This window comes from Somniosus microcephalus, unplaced genomic scaffold, assembly GCF_052327205.1.
Source record: "Somniosus microcephalus isolate GS21.2 unplaced genomic scaffold, FLI_Smic_1.0 unresolved_chr5, whole genome shotgun sequence".
In the NCBI taxonomy this organism is placed as follows: Eukaryota; Metazoa; Chordata; class Chondrichthyes; order Squaliformes; family Somniosidae; genus Somniosus; species Somniosus microcephalus.
Window position 1 is genome coordinate 43,664,634 of NW_028225183.1, and position 23,205 is coordinate 43,687,838.

Below are 23,205 nucleotides of genomic sequence, written 5' to 3' on the forward strand. Positions count from 1 at the left end.
CTCTCTCTGTATAGGATTCTGAGGGTGCTTGACAGGATAGATGCAGGGAGGATGTTTCCCCTCCTGGGGGAATCTACAACTAGGGGGCAAAGCTCCAGGATATCCGGTCGCCCATTTAAAACGGAGATGAGGAGGAATTTCTTCTCTCAGAATGTCGTGAATCTTTGGAATCCTCTACCCCAGAGAGCTGTGGAGGCGGAGTCACTGAATACATTCAAGGTGGAGATAGACATATATTTGAGCTGCAGTGGAGTCAAGGGTTATGGGGAGCGGGCAGGAAAGTGGCGTTGAGTAGAAGATCTGATCAGCCATGATCTTATTGAATGGCGGGGCAGGCTCGAGGGGCCGAATGGCCCACTCCTGCTCCGATTCCTTCTGTTCTTATTCTTATTTCTGCCTCTGTCCCTCTGTTCACAGGTCGATTTTTGCTCTGAAAGATTGGGCACCTTTCAGTTCCTCGTTAGTATAGTGGTGAGTATCCCCGCCTGTCACGCGGGAGACCGGGGTTCAATTCCCCGACGGGGAGGATTTTTAACATCCCCAATTTTAAACCTTTGGGCAGCTCCTTAAAAAGACCCTGGGAAAAGATGAATAGAACAAAATGAACGAAAATAATTTTAAAATATGTACATGACGAAATTTATAACAACTCCCTGCACCAGTTCCTCGTTAGTAGAGTGTTCTCCTTCTGTTTGCCTGTTGTGTGGGGCACTGAGGAGGGAGAGAGAAAATGAGATAACAGCGGGAGAAAGCACGACTGCTCTTTCAAAGAGACAGCACAGGCACGATTGGCCGAATGGTCTCCCACCGTGCTGCCAGCCTCCATGAATGCATGACACTGAGATGGATATCTGAGACATACCCACACAAAGAGAGCACATACGGGTATTTTGTGTGTGTTTGCTGCTTTGTCTCAAGCACTGCATAACCATTTCCTCGACAATGTCGTGGGTATTATGATGTTCAGTTTTCACTTCCCCGACGGCTTCTCTCTGACTTCATGCCTCTGTGTCTGAGAAAAGCATAGAAGGAAATATATGGCAAATGGACGCCTTCCCGCACTTGATGCTGTGGCTTAGTGAACATGTCCTTTGTGTTCTCGTCTAAAAGATGTCATCTTGTACGAAAAATTTGCCTGGCGTGAAAGTGATCTGAATTTCAAAGCAGCAAGGAGGAAAGTCTGCGTTGCTCTGCTTGCTGGCAGGCAGCTTCTTGCAGCTTCCCTGGTGGTCTAGTGGTTAAGAATCGGAGCTTTCACCACCACGGCCCGGGTCCGATTCCCGGTCAGGGACCAGTGCGTTTTGAGGCTGTTTGAAATGCCTCCAATCAATGCACCCGCGCGAAGCAATGCCTGCTCCTGATCAACCTTTGCAATTTCAACACTGCTGCTGCCTCAACAGGTACACAATGCACTTCCTTGCCTTCTGTAAAATGCCTGCTGTTTCAAAGTCAGCAGGAAATTACATTTGGAACGAGACAATTTAAACGTGTACATGCCCACATTTAACTGCAGCTGACAGTGTCAGAACAGTCACGGTTATTATCAAGCTTCCATGTATTTTCTTGTAGGCTGCACCCCCCTAACAAACTTAGCTTATCACAGCACGGCTATCAATCAACTCAACGCCAGTGTGAAGAATGCAACATTTGAAAGTTAGCAACGTGTGCAAGACTTTAGTGAGAGAGAGTTGGGCCGTGATAACATTTCCAAGCAGTAAGATATTCACTAGGCCTGAGCCCTTGCTGCGTAATACAATTCTCCCCATACTGATTCTGTTATCTTCAATTGGTCTCCTCTGGTTACCGTCATACCTGCCACTGGCAAGCGTTTCCCCTTATTACCTCAAACAAATCCCCTTGTAATTTTGAAAGCCTCTTATTAAATTTCCTCTTAACCGTCTGAAGAAAACAATCACAAACTCTCAACATAGCTGAAGTTCCTTATCCCTCGGACCACTCTGCAAGACGTCAAACTGAGTGTCTCGCTCTGTATGTCTATCTTTGTCTCCCTCTTTGTCCCTGTCTCTCTCTGTATAGGATTCTGAGGGTGCTTGACAGGATAGATGCAGGGAGGATGTTTCCCCTCCTGGGGGAATCTACAACTAGGGGGCAAAGCTCCAGGATATCCGGTCGCCCATTTAAAACGGAGATGAGGAGGAATTTCTTCTCTCAGAATGTCGTGAATCTTTGGAATCCTCTACCCCAGAGAGCTGTGGAGGCGGAGTCACTGAATACATTCAAGGTGGAGATAGACAGATATTTGAGCTGCAGTGGAGTCAAGGGTTATGGGGAGCGGGCAGGAAAGTGGCGTTGAGTAGAAGATCTGATCAGCCATGATCTTATTGAATGGTGGGGCAGGCTCGAGGGGCCGAATGGCCCACTCCTGCTCCTATTCCTTCTGTTCTTATTTCTGTCCCTTCTGCCTCTGTCCCTCTGTTCACAGGTCGATTTTTGCTCTGACAGATTCGGCACCTTTCAGTTCCTCGTTAGTATAGTGGTGAGTATCCCCGCCTGTCACGCGGGAGACCGGGGTTCAATTCCCCGACGGGGAGAATTTTTAACATCCCCAATTTTAAACCTTTGGGCAGCTCCTTAAAAAGACCCTGGGAAAAGTTGAATAGAACAAAATGAACGAAAATAATTTTAAAATATGTACATGACGAAATTTATAACAACTCCCTGCACCAGTTCCTCGTTAGTAGAGTGTTCTCCTTCTGTTTGCCTGTTGTGTGGGGCACTGAGGAGGGAGAGAGAAAATGAGATAACAGCGGGAGAAAGCACGACTGCTCTTTCAAAGAGACAGCACAGGCACGATTGGCCGAATGGCCTCCCACCGTGCTGCCAGCCTCCATGAATGCATGACACTGAGATGGATATCTGAGACATACCCACACAAAGAGAGCACATACGGGTATTTTGTGTGTGTTTGCTGCTTTGTCTCAAGCACTGCATAACCATTTCCTCGACAATGTCGTGGGTATTATGATGTTCAGTTTTCAATTCCCCGACGGCTTCTCTCTGACTTCATGCCTCTGTGTCTGAGAAAAGCATAGAAGGAAATATATGGCAAATGGACGCCTTCCCGCACTTGATGCTGTGGCTTAGTGAACATGTCCTTTGTGTTCTCGTCTAAAAGATGTCATCTTGTACGAAAAATTTGCCTGGCGTGAAAGTGACCTGAATTTCAAAGCAGCAAGGAGGAAAGTCTGCGTTGCTCTGCTTGCTGGCAGGCAGCTTCTTGCAGCTTCCCTGGTGGTCTAGTGGTTAAGAATCGGAGCTTTCACCACCGCGGCCCGGGTCCGCTTCCCGGTCAGGGACCAGTGCGTTTTGAGGCTGTTTGAAATGCCTCCAATCAATGCACACGCGCGAAGCAATGCCTGCTCCTGATCAACCTTTGCAATTTCAACACTGCTGCTGCCTCAACAGGTACACAATGCACTTCCTTGCCTTCTGTAAAATGCCTGCTGTTTCAAAGTCAGCAGGAAATTACATTTGGAACGAGACAATTTAAACGTGTACATGCCCACATTTAACTGCAGCTGACAGTGTCAGAACAGTCACGGTTATTATCAAGCTTCCATGTATTTTCTTGTAGGCTGCACCCCCCTAACAAACTTAGCTTATCACAGCACGGCTATCAATCAACTCAACGCCAGTGTGAAGAATGCAACATTTGAAAGTTAGCAACGTGTGCAAGATTTTGTGAGAGAGAGTTGGGCCGTGATAACATTTCCAAGCAGTAAGATATTCACTAGGCCTGAGCCCTTGCTGCGTAATACAATTCTCCCCATACTGATTCTGTTATCTTCAATTGGTCTCCTCTGGTTACCGTCATACCTGCCACTGGCAAGCGTTTCTCCTTATTACCTCAAACAAATCCCCTTGTAATTTTGAAAGCCTCTTATTAAATTTCCTCTTAACCGTCTGAAGAAAACAATCACAAACTCTCAACATAGCTGAAGTTCCTTATCCCTCGGACCACTCTGCAAGACGTCAAACTGAGTGTCTCGCTCTGTATGTCTATCTTTGTCTCCCTCTTTGTCCCTGTCTCTCTCTGTATAGGATTCTGAGGGTGCTTGACAGGATAGATGCAGGGAGGATGTTTCCCCTCCTGGGGGAATCTACAACTAGGGGGCAAAGCTCCAGGATATCCGGTCGCCCATTTAAAACGGAGATGAGGAGGAATTTCTTCTCTCAGAATGTCGTGAATCTTTGGAATCCTCTACCCCAGAGAGCTGTGGAGGCGGAGCCACTGAATATATTCAAGGTGGAGGTAGACATATATTTGAGCTGCAGTGGAGTCAAGGGTTATGGGGAGCGGGCAGGAAAGTGGCGTTGAGAAGAAGATCTGATCAGCCATGATCTTATTGAATGGCGGGGCAGGTTCGAGGGGCCGAATGGCCCACTCCTGCTCCTATTCCTTCTATTCTTATTTCTGTCCCTTCTGCCTCTGTCCCTCTGTTCACAGGTCGATTTTTGCTCTGACAGATTCGGCACCTTTCAGTTCCTCGTTAGTATAGTGGTGAGTATCCCCGCCTGTCACGCGGGAGACCGGGGTTCAATTCCCCGACGGGGAGAATTTTTAACATCCCCAATTTTAAACCTTTGGGCAGCTCCTTAAAAAGACCCTGGGAAAAGTTGAATAGAACAAAATGAACGAAAATAATTTTAAAATATGAACATGACGAAATTTATAACAACTCCCTGCACCAGTTCCTCGTTAGTAGAGTGTTCTCCTTCTGTTTGCCTGTTGTGTGGGGCACTGAGGAGGGAGAGAGAAAATGAGATAAAAGCGGGAGAAAGCACGACTGCTCTTTCAAAGAGACAGCACAGGCACGTTTGGCCGAATGGCCTCCCACCGTGCTGCCAGCCTCCATGAATGCATGACACTGAGATGGATATCTGAGACATACCCACACAAAGAGAGCACATACGGGTATTTTGTGTGTGTTTGCTGCTTTGTCTCAAGCACTGCATAACCATTTCCTGGACAATGTCGTGGATATTATGATGTTCAGTTTTCACTTCCCCGACGGCTTCTCTCTGACTTTATGCCTCTGTCTCTGAGAAAAGCATAGAAGGAAATATATGGCAAATGGACCCCTTCCCGCACTTGATGCTGTGGCTTAGTGAACATGTCCTTTGTGTTCTCGTCTAAAAGATGTCATCTTGTACGAAAAGTTTGCCTGGCGTGAAAGTGATCTGAATTTCAAAGCAGCAAGGAGGAAAGTCTGCGTTGCTCTGCTTGCTGGCAGGCAGCTTCTTGCAGCTTCCCTGGTGGTCTAGTGGTTAGGATTCGGCGCTTTCACCGCCGCGGCCCGGGTTCGATTCCCGGTTAGGGAACAGTGCGTTTTGAAGCTGTTTGAAATGCCTCCAATCAATGCACCCGCGCGAAGCAATGTCTGCTCCTGATCAACCTTTGCAATTTCAACACTGCTGATGTCTCAATAGGTACACAATGCACTTCCTTGCCTTTTGTAAAATGCCTGCTGTTTCAAAGTCAGCAGGAAATTACATTTGGGACGAGACAATTTAAACGTGTACATGCCCACATTTAACTGCAGTTGACAGTGTCAGAACAGTCACTGTTATTATCAAACTTCCATGTATTTTCTTGCAGGCTGCACCCCCCTAACAAACATAGCTTATCACAGCACGGCTATCAATCAACTCAACGCCAGTTTGAAGAATGCAACATTTGAAAGTTAGCAACGTGTGCAAGACTTTAGTGAGAGAGAGTTGGGCCGTGATAACATTTCTAAGCAGTAAGATATTCCGTAGGCCTGAGCCCTTGCTGCGTAATACAATTCTCCCCATACTGATTCTGCTATCTTCAATTGGTCTCCTCTGGTTACCGTCACACCTGCCACTGGCAAGCGTTTCTCCTTATTACCTCAATCAAATCCCCTTGTAATTTTGAAAGCCTCTTATTAAATTTCCTCTTAACCGTCTGAGGAAAACAATCACAAACTCTCAACATAACTGAAGTTCCTTATCCCTCGGACCACTCTGCAAGACGTCAAACTGACTGTCTCGCTCTGTATGTCTATCTTTGTCTCCCTCTTTGTCCCTGTCTCTCTCTGTATAGGATTCTGAGGGTGCTTGACAGGATAGATGCAGGGAGGATGTTTCCCCTCCTGGGGGAATCTACAACTCGGGGGCAAAGCTCCAGGATATCCGGTCGCCCATTTAAAACGGAGATGAGGAGGAATTTGTTCTCTCAGAATGTCGTGAATCTTTGGAATCCTCTACCCCAGAGAGCTGTGGAGGCGGAGCCACTGAATATATTCAAGGTGGAGATAGACATATATTTGAGCTGCAGTGGAGTCAAGGGTTATGGGGAGCGGGCAGGAAAGTGGCGTTGAGTATAAGATCTGATCAGCCATGATCTTATTGAATGGCGGGGCAGGCTCGAGGGGCCGAATGGCCCACTCCTGCTCCTGTTCCTTCTGTTCTTATTCTTATTTCTGTCCCTTCTGCCTCTGTCCCTCTGTTCACAGGTCGATTTTTGCTCTGACAGATTCGGCACTTTTCAGTTCCTCGTTAGTATAGTGGTGAGTATCCCCGCCTGTCACGCGGGAGACCGGGGTTCAATTCCCCGACGGGGAGAATTTTTAACATCCCCAATTTTAAACCTTTGGGCAGCTCCTTAAAAAGACCCTGGGAAAAGTTGAATAGAACAAAATGAACGAAAATAATTTTAAAATATGTACATGACGAAATTTATAACAACTCCCTGCACCAGTTCCTCGTTAGTAGAGTGTTCTCCTTCTGTTTGCCTGTTGTGTGGGGCACTGAGGAGGGAGAGAGTAAATGAGATAACAGCGGATGAAAGCACGACTGCTCTTTCAAAGAGACAGCACAGGCACGATTGGCCGAATGGCCTCCCACCGTGCTGCCAGCCTCCATGAATGCATGACACTGAGATGGATATCTGAGACATACCCACACAAAGAGAGCACATACGGGTATTTTGTGTGTGTTTGCTGCTTGGTCTCAAGCACTGCATAACCATTTCCTGGACAATGTCGTGGATATTATGATGTCAGTTTTCACTTCCCCGACGGCTTCTCTCTGACTTTATGCCTCTGTCTCTGAGAAAAGCATAGAAGGTAATATATGGCAAATGGACCCCTTCCCGCACTTGATGCTGTGGCTTAGTGAACATGTCCTTTGTGTTCTCGTCGAAAAGATGTCATCTTGTCCGAAAAGTTTGTCTGGCGTGAAAGTGATCTGAATTTCAAAGCAGCAAGGCGGAAAGTCTGCGTTGCTCTGCTTGCTGGCAGGCAGCTTTTTGCAGCTTCCCTGGTGGTCTAGTGGTTAGGATTCGGCGCTTTTACCGCCGCGGCCCGGGTTCGATTCCCGGTTAGAGAACAGTGCGTTTTGAGGCTGTTTGAAATGCCTCCAATCAATGCACCGGCGCGAAGCAATGTCTGCTCCTGATCAACCTTTGCAATTTCAACACTGCTGCTGCCTCAACAGGAACACAATGCACTTCCTTGCCTTTTGTAAAATGCCTGCTGTTTCAAAGTCAGCAGGAAATTACATTTGGGACGAGACAATTTAAACGTGTACATGCCCACATTTAACTGCAGCTGACAGTGTCAGAACAGTCACTGTTATTATCAAACTTCCATGTATTTTCTTGCAGGCTGCACCCCCTAACAAACATAGCTTATCACAGCACGGCTATCAATCAACTCAACGCCAGTTTGAAGAATGCAACATTTGAAAGTTAGCAACGTGTGCAAGACTTTAGTGAGAGAGAGTTGGGCCGTGATAACATTTCTAAGCAGTAAGATATTCAGTAGGCCTGAGCCCTTGCTGCGTAATACAATTCTCCCCATACTGATTCTGCTATCTTCAATTGGTCTCCTCTGGTTACCGTCATACCTGCCACTGGCAAGCGTTTCTCCTTATTACCTCAATCAAATTCCCTTGTAATTTTGAAAGCCTCTTATTAAATTTCCTCTTAACCGTCTGAGGAAAACAATCACAAACTCTCAACATAACTGAAGTTCCTTATCCCTCGGACCACTCTGCAAGACGTCAAACTGACTGTCTCGCTCTGTATGTCTATCTTTGTCTCCCTCTTTGTCCCTGTCTCTCTCTGTATAGGATTCTGAGGGTGCTTGACAGGATAGATGCAGGGAGGATGTTTCCCCTCCTGGGGGAATCTACAACTAGGGGGCAAAGCTCCAGGATATCCGGTCGCCCATTTAAAACGGAGATGAGGAGGAATTTCTTCTCTCAGAATGTCGTGAATCTTTGGAATCCTCTACCCCAGAGAGCTGTGGAGGCGGAGCCACTGAATATATTCAAGGTGGAGGTAGACATATATTTGATCTGCAGTGGAGTCAAGGGTTATGGGGAGCGGGCAGGAAAGTGGCGTTGAGTAGAAGATCTGTTCAGCCATGATCTTATTGAATGGCGGGGCAGGCTCGAGGGGCCGAATGGCCCACTCCTGCTCCGATTCCTTCTATTCTTATTTCTGTCCCTTCTGCCTCTGTCCCTCTGTTCACAGGTCGATTTTTGCTCTGACAGATTCGGCACCTTTCAGTTCCTCGTTAGTATAGTGGTGAGTATCCCCGCCTGTCACGCGGGAGACCGGGGTTCAATTCCCCGACGGGGAGAATTTTTAACATCCCCAACTTTAAACTTTTGGGCAGCTCCTTAAAAAGACCCTGGGAAAAGTTGAATAGAACAAAATGAACGAAAATAATTTTAAAATATGTACATGACGAAATTTATAACAGCTCCCTGCACCAGTTCCTCGTTAGTAGAGTGTTCTCCTTCTGTTTGCCTGTTGTGTGGGGCACTGAGGAGGGAGAGAGAAAATGAGATAACAGCGGGAGAAAGCACGACTGCTCTTTCAAAGAGACAGCACAGGCACGATTGGCCGAATGGCCTCCCACCGTGCTGCCAGCCTCCATGAATGCATGACACTGAGATGGATATCTGAGACATACCCACACAAAGAGAGCACATACGGGTATTTTGTGTGTGTTTGCTGCTTTGTCTCAAGCACTGCATAACCATTTCCTGGACAATGTCGTGGATATTATGATGTTCAGTTTTCACTTCCCCGACGGCTTCTCTCTGACTTTATGCCTCTGTCTCTGAGAAAAGCATAGAAGGAAATATATGGCAAATGGACCCCTTCCCGCACTTGATGCTGTGGCTTAGGGAACATGTCCTTTGTGTTCTCGTCTAAAAGATGTCATCTTGTACGAAAAGTTTGCCTGGCGTGAAAGTGATCTGAATTTCAAAGCAGCAAGGAGGAAAGTCTGCGTTGCTCTGCTTGCTGGCAGGCAGCTTCTTGCAGCTCCCTGCAGCATCCCTGGTGGTCTAGTGGTTAGGATTCGGCGCTTTCACCGCCGCGGCCCGGGTTCGATTCCCGGTTAGGGAACAGTGCGTTTTGAGGCTGTTTGAAATGCCTCCAATCAATGCACCCGCGCGAAGCAATGTCTGCTCCTGATCAACCTCAGCAATTTCAACACTGCTGCTGCCTCAACAGGTACACAATGCACTTCCTTGCCTTTTGTAAAATGCCTGCTGTTTCAAAGTCAGCAGGAAATTACATTTGGGACGAGACAATTTAAACGTGTACATGCCCACATTTAACTGCAGCTGACAGTGTCAGAACAGTCACGGTTATTATCAAACTTCCATGTATTTTCTTGTAGGCTGCACCCCCCTAACAAACTTAGCTTATCACAGCACGGCTATCAATCAACTCAACGCCAGTTTGAAGAATGCAACATTTGAAAGTTAGCAACGTGTGCAAGACATTAGTGAGAGAGAGTTGGGCCGTGATAACATTTCTAAGCAGTAAGATATTCAGTAGGCCTGAGCCCTTGCTGCATAATACAATTCTCCCCATACTGATTCTGCTATCTTCAATTGGTCTCCTCTGGTTACCGTCATACCTGCCACTGGCAAGCGTTTCTCCTTATTACCTCAATCAAATCCCCTTGTAATATTGAAAGCCTAATATTAAATTTCCTCTGAACCGTCTGAGGAAAACAATCACAAACTCTCAACATAACTGAAGTTCCTTATCCCTCGGACCACTCTGCAAGACGTCAAACTGACTGTCTCGCTCTGTATGTCTATCTTTGTCTCCCTCTTTGTCCCTGTCTCTCTCTGTATAGGATTCTGAGGGTGCTTGACAGGATAGATGCAGGGAGGATGTTTCCCCTCCTGGGGGAATCTACAACTAGGGGGCAAAGCTCCAGGATATCCGGTCGCCCATTTAAAACGGAGATGAGGAGGAATTTCTTCTCTCAGAATGTCGTGAATCTTTGGAATCCTCTACCCCAGAGAGCTGTGGAGGCGGAGCCACTGAATATATTCAAGGTGGAGGTAGACATATATTTGAGCTGCAGTGGAGTCAAGGGTTATGGGGAGCGGGCAGGAAAGTGGCGTTGAGTAGAAGATCTGATCAGCCATGATCTTATTGAATGGCGGGGCAGGTTCGAGGGGCCGAATGGCCCACTCCTGCTCCTATTCCTTCTATTCTTATTTCTGTCCCTTCTGCCTCTGTCCCTCTGTTCACAGGTCGATTTTTGCTCTGACAGATTCGGCACCTTTCAGTTCCTCGTTAGTATAGTGGTGAGTATCCCCGCCTGTTACGCGGGAGACCGGGGTTCAATTCCCCGACGGGGAGGATTTTTAACATCCCCAATTTTAAACCTTTGAGCAGCTCCTTAAAAAGACCCTGGGAAAAGTTGAATAGAACAAAATGAACGAAAATAATTTTAAAATATGTACATGACGAAATTTATAACAACTCCCTGCACCAGTTCCTCGTTAGTAGAGTGTTCTCCTTCTGTTTGCCTGTTGTGTGGGGCTCTGAGGAGGGAGAGAGAAAATGAGATAACAGCGGGAGAAAGCACGACTGCTCTTTCAAAGAGACAGCACAGGCACGATTGGCCGAAAGGCCTCCCACCGTGCTGCCAGCCTCCATGAATGCATGACACTGAAATGGATATCTGAGACATACCCACACAAAGAGAGCACATACGGGTATTTTGTGTGTGTTTGCTGCTTTGTCTCAAGCACTGCATAACCATTTCCTCTACAATGTCGTGGATATTATGATGTTCAGTTATCACTTCCCCGACGGCTTCTCTCTGACTTTATGCCTCTGTCTCTGAGAAAAGCATAGACGGAAATATATGGCAAATGGACCCCTTCCCGCACTTGATGCTGTGGCTTAGTGAACATGTCCTTTGTGTTCTCGTCTAAAAGATGTCATCTTGTCCGAAAAGTTTGCCTGGCGTGAAAGTGATCTGAATTTCAAAGCAGCAAGGAGGAAAGTCTGCGTTGCTCTGCTTGCTGGCAGGCAGTTTCTTGCAGCTTCCCTGGTGGTCTAGTGGTTAGGATTCGGCGCTTTCACCGCCGCGGCCCGGGTTCGATTCCCGGTTAGTGAACAGTGCGTTTTGAGGCTGTTTGAAATGCCTCCAATCAATGCACCGGCGCGAAGCAATGTCTGCTCCTGATCAACCTTTGCCATTTCAACACTGCTGCTGCCTCAACAGGTACACAATGCACTTCCTTGCATTTTGTAAAATGCCTGCTGTTTCAAAGTCAGCAGGAAATTACATTTGGGACGAGACAATTTAAACGTGTACATGCCCACATTTAACTGCAGCTGACAGTGTCAGAACAGTCACTGTTATTATCAAACTTCCATGTATTTTCTTGCAGGCTGCACCCCCCTAACAAACATAGCTTATCACAGCACGGCTATCAATCAACTCAACGCCAGTTTGAAGAATGCAACATTTGAAAGTTAGCAACGTGTGCAAGACTTTAGTGAGAGAGAGTTGGGCCGTGATAACATTTCTAAGCAGTAAGATATTCAGTAGGCCTGAGCCTTTGCTGCGTAATACAATTCTCCCCATACTGATTCTGCTATCTTCAATTGGTCTCCTCTGGTTACCGTCATACCTGCCACTGGCAAGCGTTTCTCCTTATTACCTCAATCAAATCCCCTTGTAATTTTGAAAGCCTCTTATTAAATTTCCTCTTAACCGTCTGAGGAAAACAATCACAAACTCTCAACATAACTGAAGTTCCTTATCCCTCGGACCACTCTGCAAGACGTCAAACTGACTGTCTCGCTCTGTATGTCTATCTTTGTCTCCCTCTTTGTCCCTGTCTCTCTCTGTATAGGATTCTGAGGGTGCTTGACAGGATAGATGCAGGGAGGATGTTTCCCCTCCTGGGGGAATCTACAACTAGGGGGCAAAGCTCCAGGATATCCGGTCGCCCATTTAAAACGGAGATGAGGAGGAATTTCTTCTCTCAGAATGTCGTGAATCTTTGGAATCCTCTACCCCAGAGAGCTGTGGAGGCGGAGCCACTGAATATATTCAAGGTGGAGATAGACATATATTTGAGCTGCAGTGGAGTCAAGGGTTGTGGGGAGCGGGCAGGAAAGTGGCGTTGAGTATAAGATCTGATCAGCCATGATCTTATTGAATGGCGGGGCAGGTTCGAGGGGCCGAATGGCCCACTCCTGCTCCTATTCCTTCTATTCTTATTTCTGTCCCTTCTGCCTCTGTCCCTCTGTTCACAGGTCGATTTTTGCTCTGACAGATTCGACAACTTTCAGTTCCTCGTTAGTATAGTGGTGAGTATCCCCGCCTGTCACGCGGGAGACCGGGGTTCAATTCCCCGACGGGGAGAATTTTTAACATCCCCAATTTTAAACCTTTGGGCAGCTCCTTAAAAAGACCCTGGGAAAAGTTGAATAGAACAAAATGAACGAAAATAATTTTAAAATATGTACATGACGAAATTTATAACAACTCCCTGCACCAGTTCCTCGTTAGTAGAGTGTTCTCCTTCTGTTTGCCTGTTGTGTGGGGCACTGAGGAGGGAGAGAGAAAATGAGATAAAAGCGGGAGAAAGCACGACTGCTCTTTCAAAGAGACAGCACAGGCACGATTGGCCGAATGGCCTCCCACCGTGCTGCCAGCCTCCATCAATGCATGACACTGAGATGGATATCTGAGACATACCCACACAAAGAGAGCACATACGGGTATTTTGTGTGTGTTTGCTGCTTTGTCTCAAGCACTGCATAACCATTTCCTCTACAATGTCGTGGATATTATGATGTTCAGTTTTCACTTCCCCGACGGCTTCTCTCTGACTTTATGCCTCTGTCTCTGAGAAAAGCATAGAAGGAAATATATGGCAAATGGACGCCTTCCCGCACTTGATGCTGTGGCTTAGTGAACATGTCCTTTGTGTTCTCGTCTAAAAGATGTCATCTTGTACGAAAAGTTTGCCTGGCGTGAAAGTGATCTGAATTTCAAAGCAGCAAGGAGGAAAGTCTGCGTTGCTCTGCTTGCTGGCAGGCAGCTGCTTGTAGCTTCCCTGGTGGTCTAGTGGTTAAGATTCGGCGCTTTCACCGCCGCGGCCCGGGTTCGATTCCCGGTTAGGGATTAGTGCGTTTTGAGGCTGTTAGAAATGCCTCCAATCAATGCACCCGCGCGAAGCAATGCCTGCTCCCGATCAACCTTTGCAATTTCAACACTGCTGCTGCCTCAACAGGTACACAATGCACTACCTTGCCTTCTGTAAAATGCCTGCTGTTTCAAAGTCAGCAGGAAATTACATTTGGAACGAGACAATTTAAACGTGTACATGCCCACATTTAACTGCAGCTGACAGTGTCAGAACAGTCACGGTTATTATCAAACTTCCATGTATTTTCTTGCAGGCTGCACCCCCCTAACAAACTTAGCTTATCACAGCACGGCTATCAATCAACTCAACGCCAGTGTGAAGAATGCAACATTTGAAAGTTAGCAACGTGTGCAAGACTTTAGTGAGTGAGAGTTGGGCCGTGATAACATTTCTAAGCAGTAAGATATTCAGTAGGCCTGAGCCCTTGCTGCGTAATGCAATTCTCCCCATACTGATTCTGTTATCTTCAATTGGTCTCCTCTGGTTACCGTCATACCTGCCACTGGCAAGCGTTTCTCCTTATTACCTCAATCAAATCCCCTTGTAATTTTGAAAGCCTCTTATTAAATTTCCTCTTAACCGTCTGAGGAAAACAATCACAAACTCTCAACATAACTGAAGTTCCTTATCCCTCGGACCACTCTGCAAGACGTCAAACTGAGTGTCTCGCTCTGTATGTCTATCTTTGTCTCCCTCTTTGTCCCTGTCTCTCTCTGTTTTGGATTCTGAGGGTGCTTGACAGGATAGATGCAGGGAGGATGTTTCCCCTCCTGGGGGAATCTACAACTAAGGGGCAAAGCTCCAGGATATCCGGTCGCCCATTTAAAACGGAGATGAGGAGGAATTTCTTCTCTCAGAATGTCGTGAATCTTTGGAATCCTCTACCCCAGAGAGCTGTGGAGGCGGAGTCACTGAATATATTCAAGGTGGAGATAGACATATATTTGAGCTGCAGTGGAGTCAAGGGTTATGGGGAGCGGGCAGGAAAGTGGCGTTGAGTAGAAGATCTGATCAGCCATGATCTTATTGAATGGCGTGGCAGGCTCGAGGGGCCGAATGGCCCACTCCTGCTCCTATTCCTTCTATTCTTATTCTTATTTCTGTCCCTTCTGCCTCTGTCCCTCTGTTCACAGGTCGATTTTTGCTCTGACAGATTCGGTACCTTTCAGTTCCTCGTTAGTATAGTGGTGAGTATCCCCGCCTGTCACGCGGGAGACCGGGGTTCAATTCCCCGACGGGGAGGATTTTTAACATCCCCAATTTTAATCCTTTGGGCAGCTCCTTAAAAAGACCCTGGGAAAAGTTGAATAGAACCAAATGAACGAAAATAATTTTAAAATATGTACATGACGAAATTTATAACAACTCCCTGCACCAGTTCCTCGTTAGTAGAGTGTTCTCCTTCTGTTTGCCTGTTGTGTGGGGCACTGAGGAGGGAGAGAGAAAATGAGATAACAGCGGGAGAAAGCACGACTGCTCTTTCAAAGAGACAGCACAGGCACGATTGGCCGAATGGCCTCCCACCGTGCTGCCAGCCTCCATGAATGCATGACACTGAGATGGATATCTGAGAGATACCCACACAAAGAGAGCACATCCGGGTATTTTGTGTGTTTTTGCTGCTTTGTCTCAAGCACTGCATAACCATTTCCTCTACAATGTCGTGGATAATATGATGTTCAGTTTTCACTTCCCCGACGGCTTCTCTCTGACTTTATGCCTCTGACTCTGAGAAAAGCATAGAAGGAAATATATGGCAAATGGACGCCTTCCCGCACTTGATGCTGTGGCTTAGTGAACATGTCCTTTGTGTTCACGTCTAAAAGATGTCATCTTGTACGAAAAGTTTGCCTGGCGTGAAAGTGATCTGAATATCAAAGCAGCAAGGAGGAAAGTCTGCGTTGCTCTGCTTGCTGGCAGGCACCTTCTTGTAGCTTTCCTGGTGGTCTAGTGGTTAAGATTCGGCGCTTTCACCGCCGCGGCCCGGGTTCGATTCCCGGTTAGGGAACAGTGCGTTTTGAGGCTGTTAGAAATGCTTCCAATCAATGCACACGCGCGAAGCAATGCCTGCTCCTGATCAACCTTTGCAATTTCATCTTGTACGAAAAGTTTGCCTGGCGTGAAAGTGATCTGATATCTTATATATTTCAATAAGATCGCCTCTCATTCTTCTGACCTCCAATGAGTAGAGTCCCAATCTACTCAACTTCTCCTCATATGTCCACCCCCTCATCCCCGGGATTAACCGAGTGCACCTTCTTTGTACTGACTCGAGAGCAAGTATGTCTTTTCTTAAGTCAGGACACCAAAACTGTATGCAGTATTCCAGGTACGGTCTCACCAATACCTTGTACAATTGCAACAATACCTCCCTGTTTTTATATTCTCTCCCCCTAGCAATAAAAGCCAACATTCCCTTGGCCATCTTGATCACTTGCTGCACCTGCATACTTACTTTTTGAGTTTCGTGCACCAGGACCCCCAATCCCTTTCTACTACAGTACTTTCCAGTTTCTTGTCATTCAGATAATAACATGCTCTATGATTTTTCCCATCAAAGTGCATACCCTCACACTTTCCAGTATTGTATTCCATCTGCCGAATCTCTGCCCACTTACTTAGCCTGTCTATGTCCCATTGCAGGTTTTTTATGTCCCCCTCATTCACTATTTTCCTTCCAATCTTTGCATCATCTGCAAACTTTGTTATTTTACACTCGGTCCCCTCCTCCAAATCGTTAATATAGATTGTAAAGAGTTGGGGACCCAGCACTGACCCCTGCGGAACGCCACTAGTTACTGGTTGCCAGTCTGAGAATGAACCATTTATCCCAACTCTCTGCTTTCTGTTACACACTGTCTACACTGGGCTCCTTGGGCCTGATATTGTGGCGAGTCGCTTTCTTCCAGGCCGCCCGAGGGTCCGGTGTTCGGGGACATTCACAAACTCACTCACGCACTGTGGACACTGGCCTCCCTGGGCCTGAAATTGTGGTGAGCTGCTCCCACCCGGGCTGCGGGGCCGGTGATCGGGGTCATTCACACACTCACTCTTTCTGCAATGGGCTCACTGGGACTGATATTGTGTCGAGGCACTCTCCCCCGGGCCGAATGCCCGTGGGGCTGGTGCCCTTAAAGATAAACGTTGGGACTAACAAATGTACATTCCCCTGGATTTCTGTGGACATACAGGCTAGTAGAAAGAATAAAAGGGAGGTGGATGAGAGATACCGAGTGCTAAATACTGCAGAATGTTTAGAGGAGTACGGAAAGTACAGGACTGCAATTAAAAACGAAATTAAGAAAGCAAAGTGAGTACATGAACAATTCTTGGCAAGTAAAATCCAGGAAACACGAAAGATATTAATGAATATTTTAAGTTTAAGAGTATAACTAAAGAAAGTGTAGGGCCTATTAGAGATCATGAGGGTTATCAGTGTGTGGAGGCGGGAGACATCAGTAGCGTTCTTAATGAATATTTTGCGTCCGTCTTCACAAAGGAGCAGGCAATGCAGACTTTGCTATCAGTGGGAATGAGTGTGAAGTTTTAGATGAAATAAACATAGTGAGAGAGGAAGTACTAAGGGGATTCGCAGCTTTAAAAGTGGTTAAATCCCCAGGCTCGGATGAAATGTATCCCAGGCTGTTAAGCAAAGCGAAAGAGGAAATAGCAAAGTCCCTGACCATCACCTTCCGATCTTCTCTGGCTTCAGGTGTGGTGCCGGAGTAATGGAGGACTGCTAATGTGGTACCCTGGTTTAAAAAAGGGAGCTAAGGTTAGACAGAGTAATTAAAGGCCAGTCAACCTAACCATGGTGGTGGGAAAAATATTGGATAGAATTCTGAAGGAAAGCGTCGGCGGGATTCTCGAGCGGCAGAGCGGGGCTATAAAAGTCCCAGAGACCAGGTAAGGCCTCACAGCATCGGCGGGAATCCTGAGCGGCAGAGCGGGGCTATAAAAGTCCCACAGACCAGGTAAGGTTTACCAATCTCCAGTCTGGAAACTCGGAGGGAAGGAGAGAGGTAAAAAGTAATCCAAGTGTGACGTCACCAGAAAGCGGGTAATGATTGGTTGGTAAGTATTTCTCCTTTTTTAAGCTTAAATCTCTTTGGTTTATAATTTCTAAGGTGTGATATTCAACATCCAGAATCGGGGCGGAGGGTATTTAAGAATAATATTAATAAATTTAATTAATTACATAGAATGGGAGATCAGGTGATGTGTTGCTGCTGCAATATGTGGGAGCTGGTGACCACCATTGATGCTCACGGTGATCACATTTGCAGTAATTGTTGGCTGCTCGAGAAAACATCGGCTCCGTGTTGAAGAGCTGGAGTCCGAGCTTCAAACACTGAGACACATCAGGGAGGGGGAGAGTTACCTGGACTCTGTGTATCACGAGGTATTCACACCAATTAGATTAATTAATTCAGATGTAGTCCGTGGCCAGGGTCAGGATGGTGTGACTAGAAGTGAGGCAGGTACGGGGATCCAGGAGGTAGTGTTGGAGGAGCCGCAGCGCTTGCTCTTGTCCAACAGGTTTGAGGCTCTTACTCCCTGTGAGGATGGGAACAGGGACTGAGGGGAGGATGAGCAACCTGGCCACAGCACCGTGGAGCAGGGGGCCATTCAAGTGGGGGACTTAAAAGAAATCTTGTAGTGGTAGGGGATAGTATCGTTAAGGGGATAGATAGAGTTCTTTGCAGCCGAGAGCGAGAGTCCCGAAGGCTGTGTTGCCTGCCCGGTGCCAGGGATAAGGACATCTCCTCTGGACTGGAGAGGAACTTTGAGTGGGAGGGGGAGGATCCAGTTGTCGTGGTCCATGTTGGTACCAACGACATAGATAGGACAAGGAAGGAGGTTCTGCTGAGGGAGTTTGAGCAGCTAGGGGCCAAATTAAAAAGCAGAACCACAAGGGTAATAATCTCTGGATTATTACCTGAGCCACGAGCGAATTTGGCTAGGACAAATAAAATTAGAGAGTTAAATGCGTGGCTCAAAGACTGGTGTGGGAGAAATGGGTTTTGCTTCCTGGGACACTGGCACCAGTACTGGGGCAGGAGGTAGCTGTTCCGTTCGGACGGGCTTCACTTGGCCAGTGTTGGGGCTAGAGTCCTGGCGGATCATATAACTAGGGCTGTAGAGAGGGCTTTAAACTAACTAGTGGGGGGGAGGTTCCAACAGAGCAAATAATAAAAATGACAACAAAGAAGGTGATAGACTTAGGTAGCAGTGGGTAAATTAAAAACCAGAGCGTGTCAGGAAGGGGCAGAAGGTATGGAGTAAAAGGTAAAGTAATAAAAAGGGCAAAAGCAGGAACTAAGTGTCACAAAACATATTTGAAAGTTCTCTATCTGAATGCACGTAGCATTCGTTCTGAATGCACGTAGCATTCACGACAAAATAGATGAGTTAATGACACAAATAACTACATATGGGTATGATCTTGTGGCCATTACAGAAACATGGCTGCAGGGTGACAATGCCTGGGAATTAAACATACCAGGTCATTTAACGATCAGGAAGGACAGGCAGGAAGGAAGGGGAGGTGGGGTGGCTATGTTAATAAAGGAAGGAATCACTGTAATACAGAGAAATGATATTGTGTCAAAACATGAGGATAATGAAACAGTTTGGGTGGAGTTAAGGAATAATAAGGGGAAAAAACACTAGTGGGCGTAGTCTATAGGCCTCCAAACAATGGCAACTCTGTTGGATGGAGTATCAATCAGGAAATAGTTGAGGCTTGTAATAAGGGAACATCTATAATTATGGGGGATTTTAACAATCATATTAATTGGACAAATCAAATTGGGCAGGGCTGCCTTGAGGATAAGTTCATTGAGTGCATTAGGGATGGGTTTCTTGAGCAGTATGTAACTGAACCGACCAGGGGGCAAGCAGCCTTAGATCTGGTCCTGTGTAACGAGACAGGATTAATTAAAAATGTCCTAGTAAAGGATCCCCTTGGAATGAGTGACCATAACATGGTTGAATTCCATATTCAATTAGAGGGTGAGAAGGTGGGATCTCAAACAAGCGTGCTAAGCTTGAATAAAGGAGACTATGAAGTTATGAGAGCGGAATTGAGTAGAGTGGATTGGGAAAATAGATTAAAGGGTAAGACGATACATGATCAGTGGTGTACATTTAAGGAGTTATTTTACAACTTCCAAAAAAAAAAATATTCCACTGAAAAGTAAAGGGTGTAAAAGAAAAGACAGCCATCCGTGGCTAAGTAAATAAATTAAGGATTGTATTCGACTAAAAACAAGGGCATATAAGGTCGCCAAATCTAGTGGGATGATAGAGGATTGGGAAAACTTTAAAAGACAGCAAAAAATAACAAAAAGATTGATTAAGAAAGGGAAGATAGATTATGAAAGTAAATTAGCAAAAAATATAAAAACAGATATAAGAGTTTTTATAGTTATATAAAAAGAAAAAGGGTGGCTAAAGTAAATGTTGGTCCATTAGAGGATGAGACCGGGAAATTAATGGTGGGAAATATGGAGATGGCAAAAACACTGAATGAATATTTTACATCAGTCTTTACAGTAGAAGACACTAAGAATACCCCAACACTGGACAAACAGGGGGCTAAAGGGGGGAGGAGCTAAACACGATCAAAATCACTAAGGAAGTGGTACTCGGTAAAATAATGGGACTCAAGGCGGATAAATCACCTGGACCTGTTGGCTTACATCCTAGGGTCTTGAGGGAAGTGGCGGTAGGGATTGTGGATGCATTGGTAATAATTTTCCAAAACTCCCTGGACTCGGCAAAGGTCCCGTCAGACTGGAAAACTGCTAATGTAACACCCTTATTTAAAAAGGGCAGTAGACAGAAGGCTGGAAACTATAAACCGGTTAGCCTAACATCTGTGGTAGGTAAAATTTTGGAGTCCATTATTAAGGAGACAGTAGCAGGACATTTGGATAATCATAATTTAATAGGACAAAGTCAGCATGGTTTTATGAAGGGGAAGTCATGTTTGACAAATTTGCTGGAGTTCTTTGAGGAAGTAACGTATAGAGTGGATAAAGGGCAACCAGTGGAGGTAGTGTATTTACACTTCCAAAAGGCATATGTCAAGGTGCCACACAAAAGATTATTGCTTAAGATAAAAAATCACGGGTTGGGGGTAATATTCTGGCATGGAGAGAGTATTGGCTATCTAACAGAAGGCAGAGAGTTGGGATAAATGGTTCATTCTCAGACAGGCAATCAGTAACTAGTGGTGTTCAGCAGGGGTCAGTGCTGGGTCCCCAACTCTTTACAATCTATATTAACGATTTGGAGGAGGGGAATGAGTGTAACATATCAAAGTTTGCAGATGCTACTAAGATGGGAGGGAAAGTAGTGAGTGAGGAGGACATAAAAAACCTGCAAGGGGACATAGACCAGAAGTGGGCAGACATTTGGCAGATGGAATACAATACTGGAAAGTATGAGGTTATGCACTTTGGCAGGAAAAATCGTAGGTCAAGTTATTATCTTAATGCAAGAAACTGGAAAGTACTGAAGTACAAAGGGATCTGGGGGTCCTGGTGCACGAAACTCAAAGGTTAGTATGCAGGTGCAGCAAGTGATTAGGAAGGCCAATGGAATATTGGCTTTCATTGCTAGGGGGATAGAATATAAAAATAGGGAGGCATTGCTTCTGTTGTACAAGGTATTGGTGAGACCGCACCTGGAATACTGCGTACAGTTTTGGTGTCCATACTTAAGAAAGGACATACTTTCTCTCGAGTTCGTACAAAGAAGGTTCACTCGGTTAATCCCGGGGATGAGGGGGTGGACATATGAGGAGAGGTTGAGTAGATTGGGACTCTACTCATTGGAGTTCAGAAAAATGAGAGGCGATCTTATTGAAACATATAAGATTGTGAAGGGGTTGGATCGGGTGGATGCGGGGAAGATGTTCCTGATGATGGGTGAAACTAGAACTAGGGGGCATAGTCTTAGAATAAGGGGCTGCTCTTTCAAAACTGAGATGAGGATGAACTACTTCACTCAGAGGGTGGTAGGTCCATGGAAAATGCTGCCCCAAAAAGCTGTAGAAGCTACATCATTACATAAATTTAAAACAGAAATAGACAGTTTCCTTGAATTAAAGGGAATTAAGGGTTACGGGGAGCGGGCAGGAATGTGGACATGAGTCTAGGTTCGGATCGGTCATGGCCCTGTCGGTAGCGGAGCGGGCCCAGCGGCCGTCTAGCCTGATCCTGCTCCTATTTCGTGTGTCTAATTCTGTTAGATTCCATAGATTGTTCTGTGATAGTGGATTGGCGGTTAGGGTCAGATCAGCCATGATCTTATAGAATGGCAGAGCAGGCTCGAGGGGCCGATTGGCCTACTCCTGCTCCTATTTCTTATGTTCTTAAGTTCTTATGTTCATTTAGAAAGATGCTGATTGATCAAGGATCGTCAGCGCCTATTTGTTAAGGGGAAGTCGTGTCTGACAAACTTCATTGAATAATTTTGGGCGGTAACAAGGAGGGTCGATGAGGATAGTTCATTTGTTGTAGTCTACATGCATTTTGGAAGGCTCTTGATGAGGTTCCACATGGCAGACCGACCACGAAGTTAAAAGACCATGGCATCCACGGCAAAGTGTGAAGTTGGATTCAATACTGGCTCGGAGACAGGAAGCAGAGGGTAATGGTCGATTGTTATTTCTGTGATTGGAAGGCTGTATCCAGTGGGGTTCTGCAGTTCACTTGCTCTTTGTGGTATATGTCAATGATCTTGACTTGAATATAATGGGTATGCCTAAGAAGTTTTCAGATTATACTAAAATCGGCTGTGTGGTTGAAACGGAAGAAGGAAGCTGTATACTGCAGGAAGATATCTATAAATTGGTCAGGTGGTCCGAACAGTGGCAAATAGAATTCAATCCGGAGAAGTGTGGTGTATTGCTTTTGTGCAGGGCTAACAAGGAAATGGAATACACATTAAATGGTAGTACACTGAGTAGTGTAGAGGTACAAAGGGGCCTTGGAGTGCATGTCCACAGATCCCTGAAGGTAGCAGGCCAGGTAGATAAGCTGGTTTAGAATGTAAACGGGCTGCTTGCCATTATTAGACGTGGCATAGAATACAAGAGCAGGGAGGCTATGCTTCAACTGTATAAAACACTAGTTAGGCCTCAGCTATTGTACTGCTTGCAGTTCTGGTCACCACATTACAGAAAAGCTGTGATTGCACTACAGAGTGTACAGAGGATACGTAAAAGGCTGTTGCCGGGAGTAGAGAATCTTAGCTACGAGGAGAGACTGGATAGGCTGGGTTTGTTTTCCTTGGAACAGAGGAGGCTGAGGCGAGACCTTATTGAGGTGTATTAAATTATGAGGGGCCTAGATAAAGTGGATTGAAAGGACCTATTTCCCTTAGCAGATGGGTGAAAAACCAGGGGCAAAGATTTAAAGTAATTTGTGGAAGGTTTAGAGCTGATTTGAGGGGAGATTTCTTCATGCAGAGGATTGTGGGGGTCTGGAACTCACTGCCTGACAGGGCGATAGAGGCAGAATACCTAACCACATTTAAAAAGTACTTGGATATGCACTTTGGATGCTGTAAGCTGCAGGGCTACGGACCAAGAGCTGAGAAATGGGATTAGGCTGGAGAGCTCTTTGATGGCGAGCGCAGAGACGATGTGCCGAAATGACCGCCTTCCATGCTGTAACTTTCTATGATCTATGATTCTATGATTCTCTC

At 46.0% G+C, this 23,205-nt stretch overlaps 11 non-coding genes across 11 annotated transcripts; all 11 read left to right on the forward strand.

Moving 5' to 3' along the window:
• Nucleotides 1-454: 454 nt before the first annotated feature.
• On the forward strand, nucleotides 455-526 carry trnad-guc (transfer RNA aspartic acid (anticodon GUC)). The gene has a single exon. It is a non-coding gene; the product is annotated as a tRNA-Asp (tRNA).
• Nucleotides 527-2,480: 1,954 nt separating this feature from the next.
• On the forward strand, nucleotides 2,481-2,552 carry trnad-guc (transfer RNA aspartic acid (anticodon GUC)). Its single transcript has one exon. It is a non-coding gene; the product is annotated as a tRNA-Asp (tRNA).
• A 1,953-nt stretch (nucleotides 2,553-4,505) lies between these two features.
• Nucleotides 4,506-4,577, forward strand: trnad-guc (transfer RNA aspartic acid (anticodon GUC)). The gene has a single exon. It is a non-coding gene; the product is annotated as a tRNA-Asp (tRNA).
• Nucleotides 4,578-5,271: 694 nt separating this feature from the next.
• Nucleotides 5,272-5,343, forward strand: trnae-uuc (transfer RNA glutamic acid (anticodon UUC)). Its single transcript has one exon. It is a non-coding gene; the product is annotated as a tRNA-Glu (tRNA).
• Nucleotides 5,344-6,537: 1,194 nt separating this feature from the next.
• Nucleotides 6,538-6,609, forward strand: trnad-guc (transfer RNA aspartic acid (anticodon GUC)). Its single transcript has one exon. It is a non-coding gene; the product is annotated as a tRNA-Asp (tRNA).
• Nucleotides 6,610-8,561: 1,952 nt separating this feature from the next.
• On the forward strand, nucleotides 8,562-8,633 carry trnad-guc (transfer RNA aspartic acid (anticodon GUC)). The gene has a single exon. It is a non-coding gene; the product is annotated as a tRNA-Asp (tRNA).
• A 704-nt stretch (nucleotides 8,634-9,337) lies between these two features.
• Nucleotides 9,338-9,409, forward strand: trnae-uuc (transfer RNA glutamic acid (anticodon UUC)). The gene has a single exon. It is a non-coding gene; the product is annotated as a tRNA-Glu (tRNA).
• Nucleotides 9,410-10,597: 1,188 nt separating this feature from the next.
• trnan-guu (transfer RNA asparagine (anticodon GUU)) lies at nucleotides 10,598-10,669 on the forward strand. Its single transcript has one exon. It is a non-coding gene; the product is annotated as a tRNA-Asn (tRNA).
• Nucleotides 10,670-12,623: 1,954 nt separating this feature from the next.
• Nucleotides 12,624-12,695, forward strand: trnad-guc (transfer RNA aspartic acid (anticodon GUC)). Its single transcript has one exon. It is a non-coding gene; the product is annotated as a tRNA-Asp (tRNA).
• A 694-nt stretch (nucleotides 12,696-13,389) lies between these two features.
• Nucleotides 13,390-13,461, forward strand: trnae-uuc (transfer RNA glutamic acid (anticodon UUC)). Its single transcript has one exon. It is a non-coding gene; the product is annotated as a tRNA-Glu (tRNA).
• A 1,194-nt stretch (nucleotides 13,462-14,655) lies between these two features.
• On the forward strand, nucleotides 14,656-14,727 carry trnad-guc (transfer RNA aspartic acid (anticodon GUC)). The gene has a single exon. It is a non-coding gene; the product is annotated as a tRNA-Asp (tRNA).
• The last annotated feature ends 8,478 nt before the right edge of the window (nucleotides 14,728-23,205 follow it).